Genomic DNA, 21040 nt, shown 5'->3' with positions numbered 1-21040 from the left:
AAAAAGGTGAGCAGGAGCTCAAGCTTTTTGGAGGAAAGCATAGGATGTAAATACCAGAAGCTGCTGCAGGAGAGGAACTGTGAGTAGCATTATGGGAGGGGTGTTTGTAGGACTAAGGTAAAACTGTGACGCTCCCTTGTAATTTTTGCTAATAGATGCTACATGTTGTTCAAGTAATCTTCTTACTGATATTTTGGGTTTTGTTGTATTATTTCCCGCCACCCCCATACTATGGCTCCAATGCTTCCCCGCTGGTTCCCTCTGTCAGTGGCTCCTCCTTGTCCCACCAGTCTGAATCAGGTTTGAAATCTTTCCTAGTGTCAGCCTCAGGCGCCTCCTGGAGTGACTGGCTGCCACCATTCCTCCTTTTCTAGCCAGCCCCTTACATCAGGATACTGTCTGTGAGATCATCTTTCCTGATGATGATACTTACTTTCGGGAGGTCCGCTGTTGCACATATCTGTCTTGCAGCAGGAGGCCTTGCTCTGGATGTAAATTGATGAGGTTATGGAGGCACTGCCATAGCCTACATCACACAACTCTGTATCGATGCAGGACTTGAGAACCATTGTTGACCCCAAAAGTGCTATAAAATAATTGGAAAAGGAAATAACTAGACCTGGAAATAGGGCTGGCCCACCTATGAGGAAAGGGTTGATGATCACCTTATGTTTGCTGATCCACAGGGGCAGGAGATCTGACCACCAAGAAAAGCATCGCCTGATGCTGCTGCCTTTGAAGCTGTGGTGTGATCCTTGGAGGCAAGATCTCTCACCTCCTCGTCAGTTCCTCTCCCCCATTTGAGCCACCCCATGTCCCTGTTGTTCGTGGCAGGGACCTTGGAGCTCCTTCCTTTTTCTATTTAATATAATGTTTATTAAAATTACTTTTTTTCCTTTATAACAACCATATAAAATTTCCTCATCACATATATCTTTGCTCAAATTGAGCTCTGACTTCCTCCTCTCCCCCTCCCTTACTTCCATATGCAATCACTTTTATTTTGCATTTCTAAATCACCCTATTTACCTTATCTCCATACTTAAAAGACTTACTTCTAATATTTATAAACAGGTTTCAAATCATAACCTGTCCTTTTCAAACAGTTTGTCTTGCTGGTTTCGGATTCCCCCTGTCAGTCTCGCCAGCTCAGCGTATTCAATCATCTTTGTCTGTCATTCTTCCAACGTTGGAAGTTCCTGCTGCTTCCGTTTCTGGGCTAAACGTATCCTTTCTGCCATAGTAGCATACATAAATATATTTATGTCTTTTTGGGGGGAATTTCTTCACCTATGATAGCTAATGAAAAAGCCTCTGGTTTTTTTTACTAAAAGTATTTTATATAACATATTCCAGTAGACTTTAATCTTAGGACACGTCCACCACATTTGAAAGAAATTCCCTTCCTTCTCCTTACATTTCCAACACACCTTATCTTGAGTTCTATACATTTTAGCAAATACCACCTTGGAGCTCCTTTCCGAGGCTCCCTCCGCCTCTCTGGTGCCCGTGCCTTTGGCTGGCAGAGTGGGCTCTGTCTTTTCTCCTGTGCTGAAAAAGGCAGCCAGGTGGCAGCCAAGGTTGTCTCCGCCTGGAGCCTGCACTCCACTGTCGACTCACTCAAGGTGGGGGCTCCTTCAAACTTCTCCATTGAGAGGTGGGCAGCCATGCCCCCTCGACAGGAAAGGGTGACATGGCTCGCAGTTCCCCTGCTTAGCAGCTGAGATACCGCTCCTACTTGTGTGCAAGCAGAAGCGGGGGTGGGGCTCTTGCAGCTAGGGAGGGGGAGCACTTTAACAGAGCCCCCGCCCCACTACTTGCTCATGTGAGCCAGTGGCAGGTTGGGGTTTCCGCAAAACTGCTTGGCTGAGGGGAGGGCAGCAGTGTGCTCTTAACCCAAGCAGTTTAAGGAGGGAGGGAGGGAGGAAGGGAGGGAGGGAGGAACAAGATGTATAAGCCTTGTGCATGCAGCTTTTTTCTCCCAGTGCAAGTATATGGGACAGACCACCATGATGATTTCACATCCTTGATGAAACTGCCACCCCTCCTGAGTCCCTCTGCCTCCAGCTCCAGGCTGCAGCTTGTTTTGTTTTTCCTCAGCGTGCTGGGTGCTGGAGGCAGAGGGACTCAGAATAGGCAGGGTTTCCCCCACCGATTTACTGCTGAGTGAATCTGTCATCACGGTCTGCCCCTCATACCGGTCCTGGGGCGATATATCAATAAATCACCCAGGCCTAATCTTCAGTCACCCTTTCTTCCGGGTCTGCGGGGTGGGGAACATTTCATGGTTTGCCTCAGGTATCCAATTGTGTTGAGCAGGCCCTGCTTGGAGCAAAAAGAGATTTCTCCAGTTTTATCTATTTGTTGAATGTGAGTCAGGAATGGAGAACCTTTGGCTGTCCAGAGGTTTCTCCCACCCTTCTCCTCATTGAGTGGGACCAGTTCAGGAGGTTTCATGGGAAGGAATTCATCAATGAAATAAGTTTTGTGGGTGACAGAGTGGATAAAAATCAATTTAAAAAATCAAAATAATCAGATTTTTAAATTTAAATTAGATTTTTTTTATTTAAATCAGATTTTTTAAATTTAAATTGTTTTTTTAAATGCTTTTGGAGGATTCCCCCCCCCCGCAAGATAGTTTTGTATTTAAATTATATTATACTCCAAAGACTATCCTCATCAGGAAATAAGGATTTGTTTTAAGCTTTTCATGTGTGCTATAACTCCCTCAAAGTTTTTTCTAAAAAAACCGTTTAATCACATCAGTTAACAAACATGGATGCATATACTATAATGTTATTGTTTTAGTTAAATAAATTATTTAAATTATTATTAATGAAATGATTATTTTTTCTCCTTCCCATAAAATACAGCAGAAAAGAGGTCCAAATATAAACAGTTAATTTTTTAAACCTCACAAAAATTTCATAATGTTTTTCTAAAAGTATAACCAAATCAGTAATTTTTGATATAACTAAAAACTACTCTGAAAATTTATTATTCCAAAAACAAAACCTTCATCTAGTTGAAAATATTAAGATTATACCAGCAAGAATGAGTCTTTATGTAAAAAAATGTTTTAAATAAAGTTTTACTGACTAGTGATTTAAATTGTGATTTAAATCAAATCCACCCTGTAACTGGACCAATGAAAGTCGATGGTGGAGCTCAGAAAGGGAGCATGTACCACACGCAATTATGAAGGGGCAATATGCCAGTGTCAGTTTCTCTTGGTTTCTTATTTGAAGTACATTTCTCCACATTTTCATATCAGTTTCCAACTCCCCCCACCCCCCCATCAACATTTAGTCTGAATGTTATTTTTACTCTTAGGCCCCATCTGCAGGGTCATACTGATTTAAGCAGTCATGGGGGTGGGGGGGATGTTTGTTGACCATATTGGCTGTGAATCCTGGCGGACTAGCTCTCTGCCTTGCAGGTCATTTTTCACTTGGCCTGGGAGATGGGAAACTGACAGACTGACTCCGACTACAAAAGCTGAGGCTGCTGAACGGACACTTGGGTTGGGGTATTGTTTGTTTTGTTTTGTTGCTGTGACTGATATCCATCTTTTCTATCTTTATTTTTAGCTCTTCTTATGAATTAGGTGACTGTTGATTGACTTGGTTTAGGTTCTTATATGCACACTCTACCCTAGTATGTGCATTTGTCTATTGATTACATGGCTGGACAACTGAATTGCAAATATGGGAGAAGGGCAGATTCTGAAGGATGTTTTGTTTTGCTCTGCCAATTGAGTAAACACACCTTTAAATATGAACTGACTCCTGCAGGCAATGCAGAACCTAGAACACTTTTTTATGAAAAGTCATGTTCCTTGGCTTGTGGCAAAGATATGGCCTTAGAAAGTGAGTCTGGGGGTTTACGTTTTGGTGATCAAAGAGGTTGAAAGTTCTTATCACTTACACAGTTTGCCTACTCCACGGGCAGACAAGCAGGACTGGTCACTGGAATCGTCACACTCCTCAGTTGTGGCATTTCTGCAATTTTTTTCTTGACCGAAACAAGACTCACATATCAGAGATGCCACTGCAGACAGGGGGAAAATGGGTTTAGAAAACTTTAGTAACTGTGTAGGAAGAATAGGTCTGCGTCAAGGTACATGAACACAACACTTTCTGCTACAAACTCCATCTTACGAGAGGTAGCAAAGGCCACCGAATTTGACAGCTTCAAAAGCGGACTGGATAAATTCATGTTTACCATTCGCAATTTATATATTTTTTCTGCAACATTGGAGGCACTATTTGAATACTAGTTTCTGCAAACTAGTATATATTCCTTCTGTAGTTCTTAAACTCTGTGAATGGGGGTGGGCCTTGCATAGACCAGAGAATGATTGTGGAAGATGGCTCCTGCAGTCTGAGGGAGAGGACCAGTAGAGAAGGTGTGGGGAAACCTTTAACCCTCTCGAAGTTGTTGTACTACAACTCCCATCAGCACCAGCAAACATGACAGACTCTGGTAAGCACATCTGGTACCCCTGGGACCTGACTCCACTGAGAGATTGGGGTGGTGTGTAACACCAGCAAACTAAAAGATTTCATGGCGGGGGGGCAGGATAATTCCGCTCTGAAATATGAGAAGAATTGTGCCTATACGTTGTATCCTATCCTATCATAAGTTTCTACAAATGTAAGCAACTTACTCTTTGCTTTAAATCAGGCATGGCCAAAGTCCATTTCAGGGGCCCACTGGTCAGTTTAATCCGGCCCCTGTGGCAGTTTATCTTCCAGGGGTAAAATCCTGAAAAAACCTCAACAACTTCAGTCCTAAAAAATGCTCAAAAACTTTGTTGTTTTTTTAAAAATAATGTTTATTGCTTTTTGAACAATTTAAACACTACAAAACCAAACAAAAACAAAAAAAGAACAATACAATATAAAAACACTACATAACACTAAACACATTAAACTTACAAAACCAAACAAAAACAATTTAAAACACTCAAACAATTTCAATCTCTTACCTTTCATTAACTTATTTCACCGACCTCCTCACACCTCCCTTTTTGTATTCCACTTCTGTCAAATGTTTCAGCAATTCCTTTCCATCTTCCTCTGTTATCTGTCCTATAATTATCTTAACACATTCTAACCTTATTTTACCTTTAAAATCCCATTAATCTATTTATACTTAAATCCTTATAACATTTGTACTAAAGCCATATAACTTCATTCCAACAATCTTTTAACATTCATTAATTTTGCAGTATTTCTGTAGATAATCTTTAAACTTTTTCCAGTCTTCTTCTACCGACTCCTCTCCCTGGTCTCTGATTCTGCCAGTCATTTCCGCCAGTTCCATGTAGTCCATCAACTTCATCTGCCATTCTTCCCGGGTGGGTAGATCTTTTGTCTTCCAATACTTTGCGATAAGTATTCTTGCTGCTGTTGTTGCATACATAAAAAAAGTTCTATCCTTCTTTAACACCAATTGGCCAACCATGCCCAGGAGAAAGGCCTCTGGTTTCTTCGGAAAGGTATATTTGAATACCTTTTTCATTTCATTATAAACCATCTCCCAGAATGTCTTAATCCTTGGGCATGTCCACCAAAGGTGAAATAATGTACCTTCAGTCTCTTTACATTTCCAACATTTATTGTCGGGCAGATGATAAATTTTTTCAAGCTTGACTGGTGTCATGTACCACCTATAAATCATTTTCATTAAGTTTTCTCTTAAGGCATTACATGCTGTAAATTTCATACCTGTGGTCCATAACTGTTCCCAGTCAGCCATCATTATGTTATGTCCAACATCTTGTGCCCATTTAATCATAGCTGATTTCACCATTTCATCCTGAGTGTTCCATTTCAACAGCAAATTATACAGTCTTAACAAATTCTTAATCTTTGGATCTAACTATTCTGTTTCCAGTTTTGATTTTTCCACCTGGAAACCAACTTTTTTGTCCAAATTGTATGCCTCCATTATTTGATAATAGTGGAGCCAATCTCGCACTTTGTTTTTCAGTTTTTCAAAGCTCTGCAATTTTATTCTGTCTCCATCCTGTTCCAGAATTTCCCAAAATTTCGGCCATTTGGCCTCCATATTGAGTTTTTTCTGTGCCTTCGCTTCCATTGGTGACAACCATCTTGGGGTTTTCTTTTCTACCAAATCCTTATATCTTGTCCAAACATTAAACAATGCTTTTCTAACAATATGATTTTTAAACGCTTTATTAGCTTTTACCTTATCGTACCACAAATATGCATGCCAAAAATGCTCAAAAACTTTGGTCGGCCCTTTGGTCGGCCCCCACAGCTTTTCTCTTCATCAAATCTGGCCCTTTTTGAAAAAAGTTTGGACACCACTGCTTTAAATTTAAGCTAGGACTCTGGTTTATTGAAGAGCGAACTACTGCCTCTTTTGCTGCCCCAATGTACTTGGGGATGCCACACCTCTGTATGCATTTGGTAAAATAAAGATTTAATATTGAGAACAATGTTTCAGGAAGAAGGGGCAGAATTTGAGTGGACGATGAGGCAAGCAAACAGGAAAAAAGTTCAAGAAACATACTCTTTGTTGTAGATGAAACCTAGGATTCTGGTTTATCCAAGAGTGGGCGACTGCCCCCATTGCTCCCCCAATGGACTTGGGGATACTGCACCTCTCAGTATGGATTTTGTTAAATAAAAACAAATATAATCATTGGGAAGAAACTATCTATGATTGAGGATCCCTTGTAGCTTGACCATATGCTTTATTCCTCTCCCTTTCAAAGGAACCACAAATCCTTGTTCCTTTCTTCTCCTGCTTTAATGACTATGTAGTTTTTTTATTCTTGTTTTTTCCCCCTCTTCTTTTTTCCTTCTATTCCATTGTATTTTGTCTTTTTTAATTTTTTGTATTTGTGAAAAATGAACTAAATATTATTTTAAAATAAATAAATAAATAATGGCTGACCCCCCCCCCCTAGTTCCTTCCTGGAAACAGGATGAACAGCCCAGCAGCTGTGGTTCTGCTCACCTGGATTCAGAAGGGTCAAGAGGAGGCAGGAGATCAGGAGTGTCTTCATCATTCTAGAGAGCTGAAGAGCCAGGAAGGCGTTCGAGAACAGCACTGGGCCAAGCAAGGAACTGATGCATGAAGAGGCTTAGTTGGAGGAATTTATAGGAGATTACAAGAAGCACTTTGGCAGTACCCAGGAACAATGGATTCAGGACAGTGTCACAAATTATTAGAATTCTAATTATGCTATACCATAATGTAAAGCACAGTGTTGAAAACCAATTAAACCTCTTCCCCCTTCCAGTAACTCCAAGGACACGTCCCTCCTAATCTGTGCCAGCGTCAATTTCACCATCCTGGATGTGGGAAAACGAGTCCCATCAGGTTACAGCACTGAAACTGGATTAGGTTTCTGGAAGCCAAGGCATTTTCTCTGACAGCATGAACTTTTTTGAAAGAGGCACAAATGTCTGTCCACAGTTTCCCTTGTGGTACAGTAATAGAATGCACAGTGACCCAGATCCCCTCACTCCCATTAAATGTAGTTGCATTTGGGGTAAATCAATCTCTCCCCCCTTCCCAGAGCTCCAAGGACATGTCCCCCCTTTAACCCGTGGCACCCTCAATTTCACCACCCAGGAAGTGAAGCCCCATCAGGTGACACCAGAATTCAAAGCTCAGCAGTGTAATTGGATTAGATTTCCAGAAGTCCAGGCAATTTTGCCAGATTTCTCTGATAGTCAGAATCACGAATTTAATTATTTTTGGTAAGGGGAGACGAGTGTCTGTCCAGTTTCCATTGTTGTACAGTAATAAAATGCACAGTTACTCATGATCTAGATTTCCTCTGTCCCATTAAATGCACTTGTTTGGGGTACAGAATTGGTCCACTTGCTCTTTATAAATAAGTTGGTTAGAGTTAAGAGAGTCCCATGGACTGCAAAAAGATCAAACCTATCCATTCTGAAGAAATCAGCCCTGAGTGCTCACTGGAAGGACAGATCATGAAGCTGAGGCTCCAATACTTTGGCCACCTCATGAGAAGAGAAGGCTCTCTGGAAAAGGCTCTGATGCTGGGAAAGATTGAGGGCACAAGGAGAAGGGGACGACAGAGGACGAGATGGTTGGATAGTGTTCTCGAAGCTACCAGCATGAGTTTGACCAAAGTGCAGGAGGCAGTGGAAGACAGCAGTGCCTGGGGAGCTCTGGTCCAGGGGCTCACGAAGAGTCAGACACGACTAAACAACAACAGAGTTAAGAGCAGGTGGGGCAGGGGGGGGGGGATTGCAGGTCTGTGTCCAGAGGAGCTTGCAGATCTTAGGGACTATCTTTTACTGGGCTTGGATATACACAAGCACAGCTCCACCTCCTTTGCTTTTGTTTCACTTGTGATGCTGATAAAAGTCAAAGACAGTGTGAATGATGTGGATTTGGCATTTGGACAATGAGAGAGGGAGAGTGGTAGCATCACAGATGTATATATTTGTGTAATATATAATGTTGCTATATAATTTACTGTCAGCTTAGATTCTTTACATTGTTTCTTCTGAGAAGAATTGGGCTCCCAGATGTTGGTAATCACGATGGAGGGGTGGGGAGAGTGACATTGGGCTCATGTCCTCTTCTTTCGCCATCTTCTTCTTCATATTATAAGTTAATTATTATAAGATGCTGTACCAATGTTATTTAACTCTAAAGAGCTTAGATCGAATATATAAGAATGTACCAAAAAAATGTTGGAAATGTAAGAATTGCAAGGGGTCATTCTGTCACATGTGGTAGACCTGTAGGAAGGCTAAGGTCTCTTGGGGCATGATATATAATGGGGGGGGGGGGGTCAAACTGACTTTTCCACGAGTCCAGAACCCTTCTGGCAGGGGATATTGGTCAGCAAAATTCCAAACTCTGTTTATGTATCCAGCTGTATTCATCTATGCAGGTACAGTGGCCAAGGATCTTTATGCTCAGAGATGGAAAGTTGTGAGAATAACCTGAAAAGAAGAATGAATGGTGAAAGCCTTAGAATTGGATTTTAATATTCTGCTGGAAGCCACCCAGAGTGGCTGGGGAAACCCAGCCAGATGGGCGGAGTATAAATAATATATTTATTATTAAATTATTATTATTATAATTTGCAGAGATGGCAAAGGTAAAGGAGGAGAGGCTGCTATGGCTGAGGCCCTTCCCTACATAATGCCACTTTCAAAAACAATTCTGGCCATGTGTCCCTCTGTTGCTGAGATAGTGGCACTGGTTGCCAATTTTCTTCCAGGTCACATTCAAGGTGCTTATGTTTATTTCCACAGATACCTGAGCAATGTGAGCCCAAGGTGCCTCGAGGAGTATGCAATCCCTTATGCTACACCTCAAGCAGTGAGATCCTTTGATTGGGGCAATTCTTGTACCTCCCTACACATCTGAGGTTTAGTCAGCCTTCAATTCATAGGAAGCCTTTAGTGCAACAGGACAGAGAAACGCTTTTGTTCCTTTTTCATAACACTAGAATTTGTGGGAAGCCAATGGCAGTGAATGTTGGAAGATCTGAGAAAGATGGAAGAAAGTGCTGCTTGAAATAGCAGATAGTTAAACTCTGGAATTTGCTCTCAGGAAGTAAAGATGGGCAGCAACCTGGATGTGTTTGATTGAGGATTAGAAGAAAATAATGGAGGATAAGGCTAACAATGCCTACTAACCAGTTTGGCCATGTTCTTCCTCAAGTGTTGGAGACAGTATTCCTCTGAATGTCAGGATTCACAAGCGTGGTGGTGGTGGTGGGAAACTATGGAGCCCTTTAGTAATTGCTACCAGGGGTGGGGAACCTCTGGCCTGGGGGTCAAATGCAGCCACTGCATGCTTCTCCACAGGACCCAGGAGATGGGGGTGTAGATGGTACATCATTCCTCTGCTTGGGGTCACAAGGGGGACCTCCAAAAATGTTTGCATATATTGTGTGAAGACTACATAAAATGCTATGACGCCTCTTCCTCCATCTGCTTCCTCTTCTGCTAACATTCCCCTGCCTACTTTTCCCAATGGATCCAGAGAGGTTATGTGCCCGTTCTAAATGTTTCTTCTCTTTCTTTTTTGAAGGTTGTGTACACAGTCCAGTTTATGTCTTTCTCACAATAAGTGGGCGTCCCATCTGCCCCATAGGCGGCAGAGAAATGGCACTGGCATCAGCACTGTTTTCCAGCAAGCTCTCCCCAAAATCTCATAAGATCTAGCCAGATCCTGCTGCTGCTATGCCACTTTGTGCTGTTGCCACACAACCTAGGGAAGTGCTGCTTGAAATAGCAGATAGTTAAACTCTGGAATTTGCTCTCAGGAAGTAAAGATGGGCAGCAACGTGGATGTGTTTGATTGAGGATTAGAAGAAAATAATGGAGGATAAGGCTAACAATGCCTACTAACCAATTTGGCCATGTTCTTCCTCAAGTGTTGGAGATGGAACCAACTGGTGTTGCTGTCCAGTCCTGCTTTGAGGCTTTGCACAGGCATCTTGCTGGCCATTTTGACAACAGGGTTCTGTAACAGCTGGACTGGTTCAGCAGGCTGATGCAAGCTGTGCCAGTTGAAGCTTGTGGGAAATCTAACATTAGCACAAATGTTGATTGCCTCAAAGTGGAAAGGGATGCTTTGGTGGGGTTTACGTAGCATGGCTGCTGTGGTGAATTGGGATGCACTACCCCTGACAACAAGGGAGCACAAAGTGGACACAAAAAAAATTTGACATGGAAGGCTGGCCAGGGATTTCAAACCTGAAATCTAGCTCCCATCTCCAAGCACTATTATTTCCCCCAACAAATGTTGCATTTGGATAAATGATACAACACACATCATTTGCCATATATATTTATTTTGGACATGATTCAATGACCTCATTTGCACATGAAAGTCAAATACAGCCTGTCTTTGAGGAGGAGCTTCTAGACTTCTGGAAAGTAAGCCTGGGAGTCCTCAGGCTGAGACGACTCCTGCTTCAACCACTAGGCCGCCAATTTCCATAAATGGTGGGTTCTTTTGGGCGGTGGAGGTTTGCCTTCCCTCAGCTACAGCTCATTGGCATCATTGTCCATTGCGTCAGTACACTTCAATTGAGTGATCTCATATCCCAATGATTTAAAATAAGTCTCCATCATCCCTTCACCGTAGTCACACATACTAGCTGTTGCGCAGCCTCGGAGAGCACCCATCAGGGTGGTTTCCCCTGTTGGAAAAAAACCACATACGTATTTTTGAAATCCAAAACCCTCTCCCTCAAACAGAACGGTGGACAACTTTTTTCAGACCAAGAGCTGTTTTCCAGTCTGGGTGACCTTCTGGGAGGTCCACTGGCCAATGGAAACATATGTAAAATTCACCTTTACATGGCAGGCTATTTTATACATACATTCAAACCCCCCTCTCTATCCTCCCTCCAGGTAACCAAGAGTTCAGGGGCAACAATCCAGCCAGGCCAAAGCATACAGGTAGGGTATGAAGTGGGGCTTGTGAGGGGTGTGGCCTAGGGAGAGGAGGTGTGGCTAAGGAGGATCTAAAGGGCCAGAGAAAGAGAGAGAGTCCTAGAGGAATGCCTTTGGCTCCTGGGCCTGTGGGTCTCCATCCTGCCCCCTCCAATTTAAAGTGCAAATTTTAAGATGTATTTTTATTTAACAAAATCTATATACCGCTTGCTTGCAGTAAAAACTGCTAGGGGTTTACAAGAAATATTTACATTAGCAATAAAAGCAGTTAAAACCATTAAAACATTTAAAACTCAATCGAATGAACAGCAAAAGGGAATAGAGCATGTCCCTATTTGAATAGGCTTTTAAGGTGTTGCTGGGGGAAAAAATGGAATAAACTGGTGCAGGGTTCCAGGCAAGAACCCCAGAAATCACTAGCCCTTCCCTGTATTCTCCTCCTCCTCCCACCTCCTTGCACACACATCCCTCCTCCTTGGGCTCTTGCCCATCCCAGACAGTCTGTGAGGGCAACGTGGGTCTCCTAATAACTTTCAGCACCCTTCATAAGCTAAGTATCCCAGCGTCTTTTAGCAGAAGCCATGACTGCTCAAAGTAGCATGATACTTCCTTGAAGATGGGGCCCTAGCTGCACTCCATCATACAAGACTCACCAAACTTCACGTAAACCCCAGCGAAGAAGCATTGATCCTCCTCATTTCTGCAGCTGACGGTCTTATTGCCCTCACACTCATCTGTCGAGATGGTGACGCAACTCGAGCACTTCAGCCCATTGAGCTCCCTCGTCTCACTCTCAGGCACTGGAAAACAATCACCACACCAACATTGCAGTTAGTCAATGTATTTCTTTTGCAGATGCAAACCACAACGTGCTGTATGTGAGGGGTGGGAATTGTGCTTCCCGTTCCAAGATGGATGCCTACCACCTCCCAGCACTTCTCCAAGCGGAGTGCTTCAGCCATGCTCCATTCATCCAGGGCTACATTAATGCATGGTGCAAGAGATTTCTGACTGGGGCCACATTCACAGCATACATTTCAAGCAAAGGGATACCACTTTAAGCAATTGGGCTTAGCACTGAGCAGCATTGGGGGGCATTATGAGAGATAAAATGGTAGCCATGAATGGACACAAATGATGATAAAAGTCTGCAAAATGGCCCTCTTCCTGAGAGCGGGAAAGAGAAAGAAAGCTGTTAGTAGTTTTATCCTTAAAAAATCACTTCTGGAAAACATGTGCTTAGTTTTGGTAAAATAATGATTTCACCTAAGAAGAAATGGTAGCTAATAAGAACTATTGTGTGGGGTTTGTTTGTTAATCCATAGCTCTGTGAGGGGAATCAGGGTTTCCCAATTAACTCTCAGCACCCTTAAGAAACTACCACTCCCAGAATTCTTGGTCCTAGTGTTGTTATAGTGTTTACAATAAAAGCATACACCAGGGTGTTGGGAATACTAAGGCGAACCACAAAATGGTGCCTCCTCCCACCAAGGAAGGAGGGGTGAGTGAAGATCTACATCAGGAACAAGGGAATGTGAACATCTACATCAGGAACAAGGGTGGGAGGAGACCAGAGTTCAAATCTGTACTTGAGCCACAACACTTTCTGGGTGACCTGGGGCCAGACACTGCCCCTTAGCCTGACTTATTTCACACGGGTGTTTGAGGCTAAAATGGTGAGCAGGAGAGCCAGAAATGCCACCTCGAGCTCTTTGGACAAAAGAGTAGGGATGTAAATATCAGAAGCTGCTGCAGGAGAGGGACTGTGAGTAACATCACACAAGGAATGTTTCTAGGACTAAGGTAAAACTGTGAAGCTCCCTTGTAATTTTTGCTCATGACTGCTGCATTTTGTTCAAGTAATCTTGTTATTGATTCATGGTTTTTGGTTTTGTTCTATGTGCAGTTTTTCTTTTACTATGTTATGTTATTAAATAATGCAGATATCCTCTTAGAAAGCACTGTTCTGTTGGCGAAGGCAGGAGCCCACGTTGCAGATGTTTGTGTGAGGAAAATCAGAACTTACAGTTCTGTGTGACGTCTCACATTCTGAGGCATGGTTATGTTCACATACGGGAATCTTTCTTTGTGTGTGAGTTCCTTTCGTTTTTGACTGAGAGACGAAAGAATGCCTGCTCTCTCGCTGGGCTGATTTATGATGTTTTTCTTCTCATTAAAGGCTGTTAGAGATTAGCAAGAAGCCTGCGAACAGTCTGATTTATTATCCACACACAAGGCAACATTTTCTGCCGCTGCAGATCTCTGCTAAGAGCTGCAAAGAGAGCTCAAGTTTTTTCTATCGGCACAGGGGAAGTGTGCCGGGCGCCATCTTATCTCAGCAGGTCATGGGAACCAGCCAAGCTTTGGAAGCTGTTGCCACGTCGTGCCTGTGTGTGTGGGAGAAGCCAGCTGGAGCTCCTGCCTAGCGTTTGAGGCAGCGAAGCTTGCTGGGGAGGATCTCATCTTCAGGACCAGGTGCCAAGAGGAGCTGCTGGTGACATGAGTAGGCTCAGTCCCGGGGGAGAAGATGGCAGATGGCCAGGAGTCATTCTCAGTCCCTTTTGAAAAATTAAATGGGAGCAACTTGGAGGAGTGGTCAAGGAAGCTAAAGGCCTGGCTGGTAGCCAAGGGTCTGTGGGAGGTGACCCAAGGGCCCCCACTGCAAGCTCCAGCCGGTGCTGCAGCAGCAGTTGTTGCAGCTGCCCATGCCTCACAGAGGAAAGACCAGAAAGCCCTAGGAGCTATAGTGCTCAGTTTGGAGGGCTCACAGCTACCTTTGGTGGAGGGTCTTGAGACTGCCCAGGAGGCCTACCAGGCACTAGAGAGAGTGCACCACAGGACCACAGCTGGGGCAAAGATCCACACCACCAGAAGCTTGTTTGAGCTGAAGCTGTGTCCTGGTGATAGCATCAGACAGCATGTGACTAAGATGCTGTCTGTTTTCAACAAGCTGAGACTGTTGCAAGTCAACTTTACTGAGGAACTGAAAGTTTATATTTTGCTCAGCTCTCTGGACAAAAGTTATGACAATTTGTGTCTAACTTTGGAATCGATGAATCCAGCGGATCTTACTCTGCAGTATGTGACAGGGCAATGGGAAAGGAGTTGAACTCAATGAGGTCCTTAGGTGTGTTCTCCACCACGAAGCTGCCAGAGGGTTCACGCAGAGAATGGGGCTGCATTACACCAAAGTGTATGCTCCTCACATTCTGCTGCATCCTCACTCACATTCTGAGGCATGGTTATGTTCACATACGGGAATCTTTCTTTGTGTGTGAGAGGGGGTGTCGCATCTTGAGGGAAACTGTGAGTATAACTCACCCCAAATGCAACCCTTCACAGAACTCCCCATGTCGCTGGAAGGTCAAGGGTTTAGTAAACCCATCAGCTAGGTTCTACCGGCTCGAACAATACTTGAGCCGTATCCAACCTGCTTGGACACTCTGACATACATTCTGGAAGCGTATGTCCAAATGCTTGGTTCTGGACTTGAACTGTTCAGATTCTGCCAACCTAAGACAAGGTTGATTGTCTCCCCAAACAGTTATGGGCAAGTAACAATCCCCACAGATCTCTTGGATCAAGCATCGGTAGAAGTCCAACTCCCTGCACAAATCCGACAACGCACTTGAACTCAGCCCCAGTGGAAGAAAGTGCAATAAGACTTTGCTTCCGGGATTTCCACCCAACCAGGGATTCCCCAAACTTACCACCAGCCCAGACACAGACTTCCTGTCCCCAAGAGATGCCCAATCGCTGTCACTCCAGCACGTAAGCCGTGCGTCACCTTCAGCTGACAACGTGAGGCAAAACTCTTTGGTATCCTGCAAATACCTCAACACTCTCTTGATGCCTTGCCAGGCATTCACACTGGCCTTTGTAGCCTCCCTACTGAGCAGATTCACAGCAAACGCTATGTCCGGTCTGCTCCACTGAGAGAGATACAAAAGACTCCCTAGCACTGACTGAAACACCTCAGGGTTTTGGAACTCAGAACGCTCCCCAAGCTGACTGTCCTTCACGAAGTTGGTCTCCATTGGCGTTCTGACCCCTGCACAGTCAGACATCCGGAACTTCTCAAGCAACTGCTCAATCTTGCCTTTCTGACTGAGCAAGAAACCCCCATTCTCAGACCTGTCTATCCTAATGCCTAGATAAACCTGAACGGGACAAAGGATTTTGAGCTTAAACTTCTTACCAAGCTCTTTGGCAAAACCTTGCACCTGTCTACCTGTTTGTGCAATGTACAGAATATCATCTACGAACACCAGAATCGCTTCCTATGTCTCTCCCGACCCCTTCAGGTACAGGCAACTGTCTGCAAGACTCTTCCGGAAACCCAAACTTTCCAGAGCTTCATTCAGGCACATGTTCCAATTTCTGGCTGACTGTTTCAAACCATAAATTGACTTGTGTAGCTTCCACGCAACACCTGGCTCATTGCCCTCAAACCCTGGAGGAGGTAACATGTACAGATCCTCCTTCAGATCCGAGTTCAAATAAGCCACATCCACATCAAAGTGGTGCACTTGGTGCCCTCTTTGAGCAGCTACTGCTAAAAGCACACGCAGAGTCTCACTCCGGCACAGGGGAAGTGTGCCGGGCGCCATCTTATCTCAGCAGTTTGTAGAAGGCCTGGCCAATCCAGAGGTATCATACTGCCTTATCACTCACTGGATCACCACCTTGTTGTGGTGAGTGGGTTTGCATGTTCCTATGACTTGAGTGAGTGAAGCCGTCGTGAATCTCGTACTCCCAGCAGGAATCCTGTACTCCTAACAGGGTCACCCAAGGCGGTAAGGTTAAAGGGAAGGAGCTAGACAAAGAATGATCCAAAACGTCCTCAATGGCAGAACAGGAGGATGAGAACAAGCGGTATGTTACAACGGCTGTGAAGGTGGATAAGGGCTGTACCAGATAGGAATCTACTGGTTCATTGTGACTACTCATGCCATCGGAACAGGGCCCTACTGTGAAGATTGTGCCTTGGTCAGAATGCACTGATCTACACACATAAAACTAATTCACGTACTGGTGTCTTCCAAAAACCCATCCCAAACCCAAACCCCAAAAGTCACCTGGCAATCGGCAAATGGTAATGGGGGCAGGATCATGAAATCTAGAAGCCCCTAGTCATGAACCAGCACATGGGCGGTGAATACAGATTCAGTCGTTCCCACTCAAGGAACGAGGCAGTTGAGCACCTCGGCAGCTGTATCCATAACTGAGCAGCCCTTTTTAGGATCCATTCTGCTCACCCTGGAAAGGGGGAGGGGCTAGAAAAGGTGCCCTAAACATAGTCTGCCTCCCTTTTCCCCTGACTGGATGACCGCACACAGTGGGGTCACCACCTAGCGGTTGTAAAACACAATTGAATTTTGGAACATGGAATATACAGACTTTGTCAGATAACACAGATAGCGAGCGCTCTGAATGCAGAACTGCCATCATTGCAAGAGAGCTGCAACGTTTTAACATCAATATTGCAGCGCTTCAAGAGACTCAAAGAGCAGGCGAGGGACAACTGAAGGAAGAAAAAGGAGACTACACTTTCTTCTGGAAAGGTCTATCTGAACAAGAACTTCGGATACAGGGGTAGGCTTCACTATAAAAAACGATCTTGTGAAGCTCCTGTCAGAAGTCCCTACCGGCATTAATGAGTGACTCTCAACCCTTCGAATAAAGCACACCAAAAACCAACAGGCTACTCTTATAAGTGCTTATGCACTAACACTGGATGCTGATGAATACATTAAAGACTTTGTTTACTCTCAGCATCTATCAGAGATGCCTAAGGAAGATAAACTCATCCTCCTGGGTGATTTTAATGCAGGGGTTGGGTGAGATTTCAATCGGTGGCCTGGGACTATTGGGAAAGAAGGAATTGGCAACAGCAACCAGAACGGAATCTTACTTTTGACGATATGTGCAGTGCACAACCTTGTTACTACCAACACACTCTTTTGACAGAAAAATAAATTTAAAACTCCCTGGAGGCATCCTCGGTCAAACCACTGGCACCTCTTAGACCAGGGGTCAGCAACTTTTTTGAGCCATGGGCTGGTCCACCATCCCTCAGACCATTTGGTGGGCCAGACTAAATTTTGAAAAAAAATATGACCGAATTCCTATGCCCCACAAATAACCCAGAGATGCATTTTAAATAAAGGCATACATTCTGCTCATGTAAAAACACCAGGCAGGCCCCACAAATAACCCAGAGATGCATTTTAAATAAAAGGACACATTCTACTCATGTAAAAACACGCTGATTTCTGGACTGTCCACGGGCCGGATTGAGAAGGTGATTGGGCCACATCCGGCCCATGGTCCTTAGGTTGCCTGCTGCTGTCTTAGACTATTTTATTGTCTGTGCTAAAGATCACCATGATCTACTCCTTACCAGAGCTATGACGAGTGCCGACGACTGCTGGACAGATCACTGACTAATACGCTCCACAATGGCTATCAATATTATACCTTAACGCAGGCTTCAAGGAAAACAAGGTGCAAAATGAACACCCAAGGCCTTCAAGATCCCGTTAAGTGGGATTGCTTCCAAATGACTCTTAAGGGCCATCTGCTTTCAGAATTCCCTGATAACATCGAGGAACACTGGACCAAGCTAAAAACATCCATTATTGCAGCCTGTGAACAAAGTCACAAAGACCATCTATGGGCGAATAAATCATGGCATATTCCCCCTACGCTCAGCAGACGGTATCACACTTCTAAAAGATAAAGAAGCTATTACACTGTGCTGGAAAGAACATTACCGACATGTCCTTAACTGCAACTCCCCCGTAGCTGCTGAGGTCCTCTCACAAATTCTGCAAAAACAAGTTAGAGATGAGCTTGCAGTATCTCCAAAGCTGGGAGAGTTGTGTACAGCTATTAACCATATGAAAAACAAAAACAAAAACAAAAAACAAGCAGACCTGAGGGGATACCTGCCAAAGTCTTCAAAGTGGGTGAAATTGAACTTACACAACAACTTCACAAGCTCATCAAAAAAATCTGGGAGAGAGAAGAGATCCCAGCAGACTTTATGGATGCCAAAATTATCAATTATTTTTTTAAAAATGTGACAGAACTGATTGCGGAAACTATCGAGGCATTGCTCTATTAGCTGCAGGTGGCAAAATTTTTGCAAGGATCTTAGCAAACAATCTCTTAACAATATCTTAGGTGACCGTTCCTGAATCCCAAAATGGTTTTCGGCCTTCTAGGGGGACAGTGGACATGATTTTCACCGCTCAACAGCTTCAAGAAAAATGCAGAGATCAAAACCAACCCCCATATATGTCGTTTTTTGACCTAAGGCTTTTGACACTGTAAATTGTAATGCCCTGTGGACTGTCCTTCTGAGAATTGGCTGCCCAGATAAATTTTTAAGCATCATCCTACTCCTCCATGATAATATGACAGCAACAATCGCAGATAACATTGGGTCTCAAAGTGAACCATTCACAGTGGGAACAGGTGTTAAACAGGGTTGTGTTATTGCCCCAACTCTATTCATTGTTTTCATTGCCATGATCCTATACTCCCCACCGGAGTAGAAATAATATATTTAACAGATGGAAAGTTCTTCAATCTGAGCAGCCTGAAAGCAAAGAGTAAGGTTACAGTAACTTTCATCATAGAGCTTCAGTATGCTAATGACAAGGTAGTGTGGGCACACTCACAGGATGACCTCCAAACCATCCTAAATATCTTCCCAGAAGCTTACGAAAAGTTTGGCCTGTTGCTCAACATCCAAAAAAACAAAGTACTGCACCAACAAGTACAAAATAACCCCTCTGCAGCTCCACAAATCCAACTCAATGGTGTAACGTTGGAAAATGTCAATCACTTCTCCTACCTAGGCAGTTATCTTTCCACAAGGGCTAACACTTATGCCGAATTCCAGCATCCCTGAGCTCTGCGAGTGCAGCTTTCTGTCGATTGAAGTGCAGAGTGTTTAAGGACCGGGACATTCACAGGGAAACCAAAATGCTTGTTTACAAAGCTATTGTACTACCAACCTTACTGTATGCTTGTAAAACATGCACCACTTATAAACACCATCTCCAAATCCTTGAAAGATTACATCAACGGTGTCTCTGAAAATTTTTCCACATCACTTGGGAAGACAGGCGAACTAATATCAGCGTACTGGAAGAAGCAAATAACACCAATGTTGAAGCAATGATTCTTCAACATCATCTTTGTTGGACTGGTCATGTTGTGCAGATGCCTGATGATCGTCTCCCAAAGTAACTACTCTATTCTGAACTTTAAAATGGAAAGCGTAATACTGGTGGTCAGGAAAAGAGGTTTAAAGACTGTCTCAAGGCAAATCTTTTAAAATGAAGTTTAAACACCGACAACTGGGAAACCCTGGCCTGCAAGTGCTTCAATTGGAGAACAGCCTTTACCAAAGGTGTCATGGGCTTTGAAGACACTCGAACTCAAGGAGAAACGTGGTAAGAGGAAGGCATGCTTGGCAAATCCACACCATGATCAACTCCCACCCAGAAACCAATGTCCCCACTGTGGAAGGACGTGTGGTTCCAGAATTGGCCTCCACAGACACTTATGGACTCATTGTTAAAACTGTATTTATGAAAGACAATCTTACTCAGCTATGAGTGAAGATATCAATTCCCTGAATGCAAACCTCAAAGAAATCAGTTCCCTCCCACGCAAGGACAGATGCCTCTCCCGCTAAAAATATCTCTACAAATGCAAATGCATCAAAGAAAGTGGGTTGGTCTAGGTTTGGGGGCTAGAACTCTGGGAAACCAATGAGCCAGTGACGTGTAGTGGTTAGGGGGCTGGACTAGAATCTAGGAGACCAGAATTCAAATTCCACTGTAGCCATGACACTTGCTGAGTGGCCTGGGGCCGGAACCATCTCTCAGCGTAACCTATTTTACTGGATTTTCTTTAGGCTAAAATGGTGAGCAGGAGCTCAAGCGTTTTGGAGGAAAGCATAGGATGTAAATACCAGAAGCTTCTACAGGAGAGGAAATGTGAGTAACATCATGGGAGGGGTGTTTCTAGGACTAAGGTAAAACTGTGATGCTGCCTTGTAATTTTTGCTAATAGATGCTGTATGTTGTTCAGGTAATCTTATTGTGATTTTGGGTTTTGTTCTATTAGTTCCCGCCACCCCCATACTATGGCTCCAATGCTTCCCTGCTCGTTCCCTCTGTCAATGGTTCCTCCCTGTCCCACCAGTCTAATCAGGTTTGAAATGTTCTTTTCTAGTGTCACCCTCAGGTGCCTCCTGGAGTGACTGGCTGCCACCACTCCTCCTTGTCTAGCCAGTCCCTGACATCAGGATACTGCCCAAAACTTGTTTGTCTTTCTTTGACCTCTCTCATTACTTGAGTTTTGTGAGACCAGCTTTCCTCATGATGATACTTACTTTCAGGAGGTCCGCTGTTGCACATATCTGTCTTGCAGCAGGAGATCTTGCTGTGGATGTACATTGATGACGTTACGGAGGCACTGGCATAGTCTGCATCACACAACTCTGTATCGATGCAGGACTTGAGAACCATATTTGACCCCAAAAGTGCTATAAAAGAAAGAATTGGAAAAGGAAATAACTA

General features: G+C 43.9%; 1 long non-coding RNA gene across 1 annotated transcript; it reads right to left on the bottom strand.

The window, feature by feature from the left end:
• Window positions 1-439: 439 nt before the first annotated feature.
• Window positions 440-7088, bottom strand: LOC310669971. The gene is made up of 3 exons (XR_014507464.1): window positions 6994-7088; window positions 3928-4050; window positions 440-586 (listed from the first exon to the last, which is right to left on the bottom strand). It is a non-coding gene; the product is annotated as an uncharacterized lncRNA (long non-coding RNA).
• Window positions 7089-21040: the final 13952 nt, after the last annotated feature.

This window comes from Podarcis tiliguerta (genome assembly GCF_965153285.1).
Source record: "Podarcis tiliguerta genome assembly, contig: HAP1_SCAFFOLD_124, whole genome shotgun sequence".
NCBI lineage: Eukaryota > Metazoa > Chordata > Lepidosauria > Squamata > Lacertidae > Podarcis > Podarcis tiliguerta.
Note: the sequence above shows the minus strand (reverse complement) of the source record. Positions and strands in the feature narration are given on the sequence as shown.